Here is a 12,467-nt window from a genome sequence, read left to right as displayed (position 1 = left end):
GTGTCACAGATTCCGTAGCCCCGGACAGTGGCACAAATACAGATAGGACATAACAAATACAGTAAGCAAAATCACAAATAGGTTCTGCAGCTAGGCATAAGTAGCACATATGCGCATACCTCCCAACGCTGTCTCTCCGGCAGTGGACCGAAGCGTGGCCATGGCAGGCTGAGAGCTTAGCCACACCGCAAGGGCGCACCTAGCATTTTTGAAGTACTAGGCTGCCCTGTTCTTTCCGCCCGATCACCGCTGTGGACAGACTCTGCCCTAACTTTCCGAGCGATCTGGACAGAGCCGTCCTACCAAAATTGGAATGGTTGGGGGGGGGGGGGTAGTTTAGATCCGTGTTAGTAAAACTCTAAGGACTCGCACAGAATGTTACAAAAGACTAGACATACGAGGGAGACGGACAGTAGACAGACAAGATACCTTGGGTAGAGAGGACCCTGCCCGCGAGAGCTAATATTCTATGGGGGCTGCGCACAATTACCGTTACTATGGTAATTGCTGCACATTATTACCATTACTACAGTAATATAAACTTATAAATCTGCTTTAAAATTATTGTAGTAACGGTAATTGAGCGCGGCCCATGTTGTTCTTTAGAACAACACGGGGAATTGAATTCTCCCCTATAAATTACTGCCATAAGTTGGAAATAGTAGTTTTATTGACTCGTAGACTTAATTGATTAAAGGTCTTATCAGGCTGGAGTATTCTGAACAATGGATTAAATTATTTTCGTTGTTATTGTGCTATATACATTATATTACCGACTGGGTGGTCTTTTTTACCTCCCTTCCTTACACGGTTAACATTATTTTTCTTTTTTACACATAATGGCATGGCCCTGTTTTATAACATTGTACACTTGTTGAATGTTTCTTAACTTTTTTTTGTTTTTTGTGGGCTTTTTTCTTTTGCTGTTGCTGTTAATTGTTTTAGTCAACTGTTAAATGTGGGTGTCTAAAATTAACACAACCAATTCCTTGGAAATAAATCCAGGTTCTATTTAATTTGTGAAAACTCCAAATGAATTGGAATATTCTTCTGTTAAGTAAAATTATAGGAAAAATAACATCCTTACATAGGTAAAATACTCCACCTCTTAAAACCAACAGCAAATGCTTTCTGTGTTGCAAGTATAGTTTCTGCTATTAGAAGCATGTATATGGGTATGGGAATAGAATCCAATAGTTCCAATGACACCATACCCAGTAACATTTGTGGCTGCGATCGGGTGCCTTTGTGTTGCAGCAGAGTTTACTGGATGATTTCTCCTCCATTTATTTGGATTCTCTACAAGTGAAGGTTTGGGAGATGGTGGGGTCTTCTACTGCTCCCCCTTGTGTCAAGGTCTTGGGGGTATATTTACTAAACTGCGGATTTGAAAAAGTGGACATGTTGCCAATAGCAACCAATCAGATTCTAGCTGTCATTTTGTAAAATGCACTAAATAAATGAAAGCTAGAATCTGATTGGTTGCTATAGGCAACATCTCCACTTTTCCAAACCTGCAGTTTAGTAAATCTAGCCCTTGGAGTCTGTCTTAGTGCCTTTTGCTGGCCTCTGAGATGCTAGTAGTGCTGCTGTGTCTCTTTACGGGCTCCTAATGTGCTTGTAGTACTGTTTTTTTTTCTCTTTATGGGCTACTGACATGCTAGTATTGCTATTGTGTCGCATTGTGCGCTCCTTAGATAATGCTGCGTGGTTTAGGGGATTTATTTCTCTTTTTATTGACTCTGGAGCTGCTGTTGGTTAAGTCAGCCTAATTTTTGTGGTTCTTGTCATTTAATCGACTATGTATAGTGTTTGCAAGTACGTTCTGGAATTTAGTTTCATTTGCACAGTCTAATTACCATGAACTGTTATTCATACCAAGCGATTCACTTTTTATTTAATTTATTGTGACATTTTATGGTGGTTAAATATAGTGCTTATGAATAATATATTGCACATCCAGCACATATGGTGGTTAATTCCTAATAGAAATCTGTGCACCAACCACTTTGATACAAGTTGTTTTGAAAGATATTAAAAGAAATTTTAATCTGATATTGAGTATTGCAGACACATGGATAATTATACAAATTGCTGAAAGGAAGGTTAAAAAATAAATGTGTATGCACTGGAAGCGTATCGAAATCATATGTTTGTAGGAAGGTGAAGTTTGCATAAAAGAGAATATTTAGATTTTTTTTTTTTTCCATGAAGCTTTTAGCATAAGATGAATCACCTCCACCATTAGCCAGCTGAAGACAAATATGAATGTGGGTTATTGAAATTCCTTTTTTTTTTTTTTTCTCCTTGATCCTGTGGAATATATGCATTATGCAAATCAGAACTGATTGCTTTGCCTCTACCAAGCCTTATGTGTAACTGTTACATTCAAAGTGATAGGTGTGAAGCCTGGTTAACAAGAATACGTATCTCTCCTGCATTGTGAGAAGAGAATGGCTATTATTGTGCCCTCCATACGCCTTTTACTTTTTAATGTCACACATTGTACATGACATGGACAAGCAGTGATGAGACATTCATTTATATTTTCAAGTAAACCTCTGTAAGCGTGTTGCTTGGTATTTCCATTAGTATGGAGCTACTACCTACTGTCCCCGAGTTTCAGGGTTGTCTATGATGATATTTATGTTTCACAACACTATGGGGTATATTTACTAAACTGCGGGTGTGAAAAAGTGGACATGTTGCCTATAGCAACCAATCAGCTTCTAGTTATCATTTATTTAGTGCATTCTACAAAATTGCAGCTAGAATCTGATTGGTTGCTATAGGACACATCTCCACTTTTTCACACCCGCAGTGTAGTAAATATACCCCTGTGTCTTTTGTTCTGTTCTTTGGGTGAAATTCTCAGCAGCTCTTAAGGCAGCCACACGTGGGCTGATCTTGCTTCTGAGTCCCGTGTCAAAGAATCGATGTCCAATTTGGCCACACACTTGGGGGGGGGGGGGGGTGCATTTAATTAGATCCAGCCAATCAGCCATTAGGGCCAAGCTCTCAGATCTCTTCTGGTGCACTTTGAAGCCACAGGCCAATAGCGTTCATCTTCACCTTGCATTTCTACTCATACCAGATAGGGATCCTATGTATATTAATTAAATTATTAGCAGGCATTGACCACATTTATGGGCCTTAGACCCTGCAATAGCCCGCCAATTGTCTGATATCGCTGCCGATATTGCAGCATGTGTAGCCAGCGTTATTCTGTGTACTTTGTAGGTTACGATGTAATGAAATAGATTTTTTTAAAATGAATATTAATTGTATTATGATTAGTGATCTGTTTATATTGGGGGTTGGAGACAAGGTATAGAGCTAATAAAGCTTCGTGCAGGGATGTCCAACTGCAAACCCACAGACCAGATGCAATTCTCCAAACTGTCTAAGAAGCTCCATAGACTTCATATATGTAGGATACCCGTGAACATGTTATAACAGTAATTTGGTCCCTTTCATGGAAACACATAGTCAGCACTGAGCTAGTGCTGAGCTGTCCAAATGTTGCCCAGATTGTCTGATTCTACAGTCCAAGTTTTTTTGAGGTCTCCACTAGACAAGCCTATCTTCTTAGACTGCAATATATAGTATATTTTTATATAGCATTACACCTGCCAGCACATTTTTATTTGCACATATTTGGTTCCTATTTGTTTAGTCCAATGGTTCAATTAATTTTTTTAACTGGGACCCCAAGTGTAAGCGTAACATTGTTCTAGAATCTCACAAAAGGTGGTTCTCAATACAATGAATAGAAGATCTGAAAATCAGGGGACCATGCAAACAGATTCTTGGACCACACTTGGGTTCCTGTAACTTTGTTCTTGTCAACTTATATGGCTTCTCTAGTGCAAATCGTAACTGATCATTAAGACTTGGAACCTAAGAAAGCGACTTCTAAATTATGCAATTCCCATATACATTCTTATGTCATATAAGCATCTGAAATAAATTCATAAACCTATTATTTAGATAGGTGCTACATTTTATTATTTTTATTAATGCTGAAAAGCCTCATAACCTACATCGTTAATGTGAAATATTCCACTTTAATTTTACAGTATTGTTTGTTTTACAAAGTGTTTTTCAGACTACTCACATCATCGTTTAGTCTCTTAACTCAACTGAATCAGTTTATGTTGCTTAAATTTCTTATTACTCAACATCCCACCTATTTCCTATGAAAACGTACATGAATTAAATTGGACTGTAATTTAGTTTTGATGTCATGTAAAACTTTACACTCCTATTAACCGATAAGATTTATAAAGCTGTGCTAGGAAATTGCATCATTTGAATGTTTTCAGAATGACCTTTTTTGGAGTGTACTGAAAGTGTTCATAGGGACAGTTACTTTACGTTAAAGAGTTTAATTTGCTAATATTAAAGAAAGGTGATACATTTGTTAGATGAATTGACTATTGGGTAAGCACACAAACAGTGACTATTTCATATTACACATGCATGTATTTAAAAGTGATACAAGATTGCAGAATACACATTACATGCTGTAACGTTGCAGCCCATATTGAGTAATTGGCCTAGTATTTCAGCATGTATTGGCTGAAATTTTGGTCACCCAAGTATGTGAACAAATTGATCAATAACCGTTTGAGGATCAGGATTGACTCATTTATAGTCAACTTTACTTTCATTGATAATTTTTTTTAATTTGTTTTAATTAAAATATCTTGAGTTTTTGTATGTAATGTCCGTTCACTTAATTACTTTACTAATCTTCCAGCACTCCATAAAATGTTGTTGCTTTCTACTTATTGTCCTATAATTATCTTCATACCTTCTTGCATACTTTTGAATGTTTTGATAAATAGTGTTTTAAGCTTGTGCTTTTAGATGCTATCCATCTTTTGATCATTTTAATGGACTGTTTTGTACGCGGCCAACTGAAATTTATGTTATAAACTTTTTTGTATTATTTCTAACTTTCTTGTGCGCTTTTCAGCCAAGTCTTTTTGTATCAGGAAGTATTTGTTTTATTTTTGTTGCCAATGGGTAGGCCAAAGCATTCTCCATGGATTGAAATTGTATCCTATGTACAGAAAAACAATTGTAAGTGGCCAGGCACAGGCCATTAAATTAATCTAAAGGTGGACTCCTTTTTTGTTTTATTAAATGTCACAGTAATTGTCAGCAGAAGACATTTATATCAAGCATGCATAGTTAAGTGCTTTGGTTTTGTGTTTATTTTTAAAATTTAGATTTCTGTATAACACTTTAAGAGTTGCAATGTTTATGAATTTTCAGGATGATATTTCTTGTACATTCTGATAATTGTCCTCTAGATAGTAAAACACTGGCACAGCAAGTCTGCCCGGCTATAAATGTCAAAATACGGTTGTCACAGCAACCAGTTTCAAAGTTATACCATACAAATAATTGTGTGCCTTGATATTAAGCCTTATTAAATTATTCCTCTGTTGATATAACAAAAAAATAATACAAGCTAGCCAAAAAGTTAAATGTATAGTAACAAACACACAGTACTTTTTTTTTTTTTTTTTCTTCTTCTTCTTATTTTAAGAAGTAAACCAGTAAGTTCTATTAAAGCCTGTTCTCTACAATTTCCTCCTCTGTTCTTGGCACATTCTTGCTTAAGACAATTGAATCAACTCCTTGATATTATCAGCAGTCACATACTTCTCATTCTTGTTGCTTGATGCTTGTGTTTCTAGGGTTGCATCCTTTTGCATACGGTACGGCTGATGCCTTCAACTCTTGTCTTGAACTGTCTATGAATGGACAGTTTATTTATTGTATAAATGTGTTCCATAGGGTTCAACATTTTGGTTGAAGTTCATGGGAAACAACTGCCTATTGTTCTTTTATTATGATACACCTTTTTATCGTTTAAAAAGTTGTCTTTTAACAGGTTTAGTCACTGACTTGAACCTTAAACAATAAACATTTAAAGCCATAAGTAGGTATTCTGCTCCCATCAAATAACATTATGGAATGATGAATGATCCAGGGGTTAAAGTAACTTTGTTATCAGCAGAGTGAATGCTATATATTGTCTTTATAGCCAAGGGGATCTTTTATAAGAGCTAGCTGCTAAAGTTGCCTGTATTTGTAGGTCATACTTAATTTAAATTAAATATGTTTTTGTCAAGTTGTAATTCTTCCTTAAAGACATAGGACCTCATTTAGAGTCGGACGCAAAGTCCATTTTAGGCGCATCCAACAAAGAAACACTATCACGCATGTGCAAAAAGCACCAAATCCACCTGCATCTTGGACGCAATTAACACTTGCAACAGCTTGCGACTCACTACGAGAGAATGGGAAGAACGCGGAATTGTGAAGGTGTGACCATGTAAATACATCCTAGTCGCAGTGAGGTGCAGACGCAACACACGTCAAAACAGGGCTAAAGCTGTGCGGCAGGAAATACGTGGCGTAAGCGTTAGCTAGCTGCAGGAACTGCTCGCAGCTCCATAGGGTATTAAGAGTGGGACGCAAATGGGGTTGCTTGCTACTCGTAATACCTTACCAAGCTGCGGCACACTCCCACTCCTACACTTCTTAAACTGACTTTGCGTCGGACTCTAAATGAGGTCTTTAATGTACTGTTCACAGATCGCAAATGTACCATAGCTAATTAAGTATATACTTGTGATCAGCATAGTGCAACTTTGATTATCGAAGTCAAGACTTTGGCTGTTATGGGTTGCGGCACTTTTAGCTCTTGTGATGAGGGAATTCTCTTTAAGATATCGGTATACTCAAATGTTGTATTATTCTGTTGGATTTCCATTAGCATCACTGTAATATCATTGATAATTCATGTGGGTGGCTTTACCTGAAAAGCATTTTATATTGTTGTGTTCGTGTACGGGACTAGGGGGTTATGACTGTTGTATGGATCTGCAGTTGCAGGAAATGTGTAAAAGGATGGTGTCTGTTTGAGGGAGCCCCAGTGTGTCTATGATAAATAGCATCATGCTCTTTTGATAAAGGAAACCATTTGATTGTGAGAATCTAGCTAGTTTTTTAGATCACACAAAATACATGTCACTGTTGGTTACCATAGTCCTTTTGAGAGTTCAACCTGGAAACCGCCCACATATCTGCGGCTCAGTATAATAGAGCATTTTCTAGAAAAAGTGCAACACATAGGAATATTCTGCTAAAGAATAAATACGTTATTTGTTCTACTGATATCTTATAACCCTCTAGCTTTTAAGCAAATTTGTATATGTATTTAGATACCATCTTTTGAATGGGGCAGCGAACAATATGGCTTTATTGTTTCTTCATGTGGAAATTGGAGCAGGATGCCAATAAAAATAGAGATATTATAATCCTGCCTGTAAGAGTGTTTCCAGCATGGGAGAAACCAAACGATTAACTTGGTTGCCAAGTGACTTAAGAAAGCATTCCATGTGCTGAGCCAGCCTCTCAGCCTGTCCATGTTCCTGTTAATGAAACATTGTAACACTATGGTGGCTTTGCTACATAGAGAAGAGAACATATGCATTATCCTACTTGCAATGTTTTAAAATGATGAACACATGCACTCAGAATCCCCACATCAGAGATCTTGGGCCTGATTCATTAAGGAACTTAAATTAAGAAGTTTCTTATTTCACTCTCCTGGATAAAACCATGTTACAATGCAAGGGGTGCAAATTAGTTTTCTGTTTTGCACATAAGTTAAATACTGACTGTTTTTTCATGTAACACACAAATACTTTATAGCTTATTTGTACACTGAAATTTAAAGTTGATATTTGTGTGCTACATGAAAAAACAGTCAGTATTTAACTTATGTGCAACACAGAAAACTATTTTGCACCCCTTGCATTGTAACATGGTTTTGTCCAGGAGACTTAAATAAGAAACTTCTTAATTTAAGTTCCTTAACGAATCAGGCCCCATTGTCTGTAACTAACTTTCAATATATTAATAATTCTATCATTTGAGGATCAGCACAATATGGTTTTGAAACTCTGCACATAATTAGGGCTCTTTTTTTGTGTAGTAAGTTGTATAAACTACATTTAAACAGCAAATTATTTTGCAGCAGAATGCAGGTCTGAAATATTTAAACTCCCTTGCTGTCATGATAATTTATGGTACGATAGATAGATCATGACACATTGCATATGCATGGAAAAAAGGAGTGAACATAAATCTAGGTTTCAAAACCTAAAAGAAAGTATTTTGAGAGTGAACGTACCATGTTGTTCATTGAATTATAAGGGCTTGATATGTTTCGACACTTTACCAGAACTAGCTCCAGTTAAAAGCAGACATTGGGTCTGCATATCCTCTTAAAAGTCAAAACTAATAGCTTGCTATAATCTGCCTATCTGCTATAATAGTCTTTCAAGACTTTTTAAGTACTTGTTATACTGCATCCACCACAATCAAATTGGTTCCCCCAAATATTACACTGGATTTCGGGTGGCCCATCCAAAACAGGTTTTTATACTTGTGGTGTTATTATTGCATTGCCTGTAGCTTACAGGAAGTCATGACTAATAACTCTCTATTTTGGATCCTGAATTCAGTGTCCCATTATTAAGTGCACCAGCTAGTTCTTTTTGACAACAATTCATCTTTCACAGGATTCCAAACTCCTATAAACCACTTGTTTACACCCTAGGGTTTTCCTAGGTATGTGCACATTTATATAAGTAACTAGAACACATTTGTACTGTAACTTAAGTGTTCTTACGTAGCTGTCCAAAAAGCCCTTACTAAAATTTGTGTTGTTGTCCAACTAAAAGCCTTTCTTTCACACCTTTCAATGGCATGAGCTCAGCTTCACGGCCTTCAAAATATGAGTCATGGTAAATTGACATTAACATTGTATTAAATGTTAAAGCAATTGAGTCTATATATTTATAGGGCAAGGTCAGCTTATCATTTTTAGTGCTACAGTTTTTATTTATTGACCATCTATTTGTTCTCCAACACCATAATGATGCCAGGCTGATACATCCAGGTTCAGATCATTGTCATTTTGCTTGTGTAAAAGAGGCAGGGTCAGTTTTCTGTGAAAGAACGGATATCATCTAACATTATCAAGATTATTGCGTTCCTAAAGGGGGTTGCTTGTAAATTCTAGATTATGGACATACTTTATATGTTTGAGCTTAATCACTTGACATAAAAGCATACTGTTCTTTAAATATTACAGTTTTTAAGGTTGCTAAAGACACATTTTTTCAGTTGCTATGTTAACATTAAACAGAATATTTGTTTGCATACAGCCATATATCTGGAAAGAAAATTCATCACCATGGTTAACATGACAGATGTCTTGTTGAACATAATTGTGCTGTAGGTTTTGTGCAATGTTGCTGACCAGCGTTCACAACATGCCAACGCTAAGCATTATACTCCAATCCACTATTAGCTGCCGATGACATAAATTGCAGTGTATAGTAATATGGAATCTGATAAATTTCCATTGAAGAAAATAGGAGACGCAGCGGTACGGCGTACCACCGTATGCACCCCTACTTCCACCACACGTCTTAGATAATAAAATTGCATCATTAACTATTACAGTAATTAATGATTTGCATGTGTAAAACTTTCAATCCATTAGTTAATAATATATGTGTATTTTAATTCTATGATATCATCTCCATTTATTTATATAGCGCCACTGATTCTGCAGCGCTGTACAGAGAACTCGCTCACATCAGTCCCTGCCCCATTGGAGCTTACATTCTAAATCCCCTAACATACACACACACACACACACTAGACTAGGGTTTGATAGCAGTCAATTAACCTATTAGTATGTTTTTGGAGTGTGGGAGGAAACCTGAGCACCCAGAGGAAACACACGCAAACACAGGGAGAATATACAAACTCCACACAGATAAGGCCATGGTCGGGAATCAAACACATGACCCCACTACTGTGAGGCAGAAATGCTAACCACTACCCCACCGCGCTGCATATGATATTCAAGTCTGTATTTTCCAAAATCCAAATAAAGTGTTTTTATTCTATGTTTGTGGGGTGAAGGTTCTAATGTTGATCTAGGTGGGTAAAGGTCAGTAGTCTTATCTATTGTAGTCTTGGTGAAATACAGTCCACACCAGTAGTAACCTTATTCAAATGTGAGCTTTATTTTACGTTTATACGCTTAGGGAGGAATTAAATTCCCCACCCAGAGTAATGCTGCGCTAAGTGTATTACCGCTAATACGGTAATTTTAACACAGATTTTTGTTCAAGGCTCAGGAGCACAAAGCAGACGTTGAAATTACCGTATTAACGGTAATTATGTGCACTATTACGATATTATTATTAATATCGGTAATAGTACGCAGGACGCATTACTTTTTACAGTAATGTGCCTAATTGAATTCCCCCCTTAGACTACACCCAGAGGAGCCAGGCATTTTTGTGCTGAATCAGTATTTGAATGGAGCCAATCGATTCACTATGAATTTATGACATCACGGGACAATCGCCAATAATTGCACCTTAATGTAACAGGAGTTGATAGATGAAAAATAATTGACAAAGCGGCTGTGACTACTATTTCGAAAGTTAGGTCATTTATTCTTAGGAGATTGAGAAACAATTTATGCTTATGAATTGTTTACCAAGAATTTAAATTGAATTTGAATCAGATTTAAAAAATAAAAAATAAAAAAAAATATAGGACATTGTTTAATTTATTTGCTCTGGTGTTGCAATATCTTTTGAGAACTGATAAGAAAGAAAACCCACTTAAAAGAAGTACTTACTAAGTCTAAGCCTCCCTGCCACTCCATTCAAATATTTATTGTTGAAGTTTAGTCGATGTGACATTTTGATGGATGTTGGTGGAACATGATTATTTTTTTCAAAGTATTTAGCAATATTGTATTTGATGTATATATTAATGATCTGGTATATTTTCTCCCATCACTAAGCCTCATTTTCAATTGCAGTTGCGACACCTACTTTATCTTGCATCAAAATTGTACCTGGAGGGCAAGGGTACATGTGGTCTGTGAGCGATCATTTGTCCTATTTCGTTATTTGGACAAACTCTCTGGAACTTCAACACAGATCGTTCACCACCTAGGCAGTAATGGTGAATAATCTGTGGCTCCCACTGTGTCATAAAGAAAGGTGACAATAAGAAATTATTAAATATTTTTTGCTTTTGGAGATCCTTAGTTTGCATCATTCATGCTTGATGAACCACAATTGGATGTATTGCCTGAATGTGCACTCCTAAAAGATATGCATTAGTTATAACAGGCAGACATTCACATGTACTACAAGCTGATTAATAAACTCGTAAATCTAGCTTAGTCCACATGTTTTCTAATCATGTGAACGGGCTCAAAGTCATAAAAAGTGAACAGGCCTTAGGGATGATATGTGAGCTGTACTAGAACTGAATTAAAGATGGCCAGGATATATGAAGGTTGTATTTACTGCAAGAGCCTAATCAGACCCGAGCCTAGGGCACCGCTATTCAGGGGCCAGCAACGTTATGTGTTCAGATTATACTTTTACCAGTGTTTGTTTTTCTTTTGGTTTGTTTCTAAATCTGTTAAATCTCCCCATTAATCCAGTCAAAATAAGTGATAAGGATATTTTGAGGCATCGGTATATGAAGTATATAATAATTCATTTAGGGTATGTTGGTTACCTATCAATTAACAAACTGAACTTTTGGTAATATTAATATCTTTGACTGTATAGAAGTCCAGGGACATATGTACATTAAACACTAGAGACCAAATACAGAATATGTTGACTGTTTTAGTTAATAATATGAAAATAGTTTTTCAGGAGTCTGCTTGGACCTTTACTTAAGAATTGAAGCAGCTATACGAGTGTGGTTTTGTATGACATTCTCACAGCCTTACATATGCTGGATGTATAAGTGTGTCACATGTTTTATTTGTGTAATGGGACATTATCAGAGATAGCTGTGCATTTCTTGTGAATGTTCTGTGCTGATGATGGCTGCAGTGGAGTTCTGAAGGTTTAAAGGTCTCCAGTTGTTTTCATGAGCTTTTGGTAATATCAATGTGACATTAAATAATCCACTGTCCCTCCAAGAAAGGTGAACCAAAGACTCTGATGCTTATTTTGCATTTTGTTACTGACTCTGCGTTACCATGAGGCGACTTGTTTTGAAGTGTGAAAATCAGACCTAAACTTGAAATACCACTTGGCTGTGATTTCTGCTTTGTTAGTTTTGGTGGGATGGGAAACTGACTTCCTGGCATGTTCAGTTTCTTGGACCCAGTTCAGCAGCGTTGGTTGACCTTTTCATTTACTGGGCTGTTGTGCCCATTGCACAGTTTTTCCTTTTTAGTGTTGGCGTCACCTGGTTTTAGATATTCTCCTTTAGATCGCATACTTTTATTTTGGTCTGTCTATAAACCTCCACATCAAGACATTGACACACACACACACACACACACACATATAGTTGGCATGCTCCCTGTCGCC

At 36.7% G+C, this 12,467-nt stretch overlaps 1 protein-coding gene across 1 annotated transcript in view; it reads left to right on the top strand.

Annotated features, from left to right (window-relative positions):
* ARID5B (AT-rich interaction domain 5B) overlaps positions 1-12,467 on the top strand; it is a 198,296-nt gene that overhangs the window by 19,799 nt on the left and 166,030 nt on the right. The gene's annotated exons all lie outside the window — the stretch shown is intronic.

The sequence above is a fragment of the Mixophyes fleayi genome, chromosome 6 (assembly GCF_038048845.1).
Source record: "Mixophyes fleayi isolate aMixFle1 chromosome 6, aMixFle1.hap1, whole genome shotgun sequence".
Taxonomy (NCBI): domain Eukaryota; kingdom Metazoa; phylum Chordata; class Amphibia; order Anura; family Limnodynastidae; genus Mixophyes; species Mixophyes fleayi.
The sequence above is the reverse complement of the archived record's forward strand: the minus strand, read 5'-3'. Positions and strand labels throughout refer to the sequence as shown.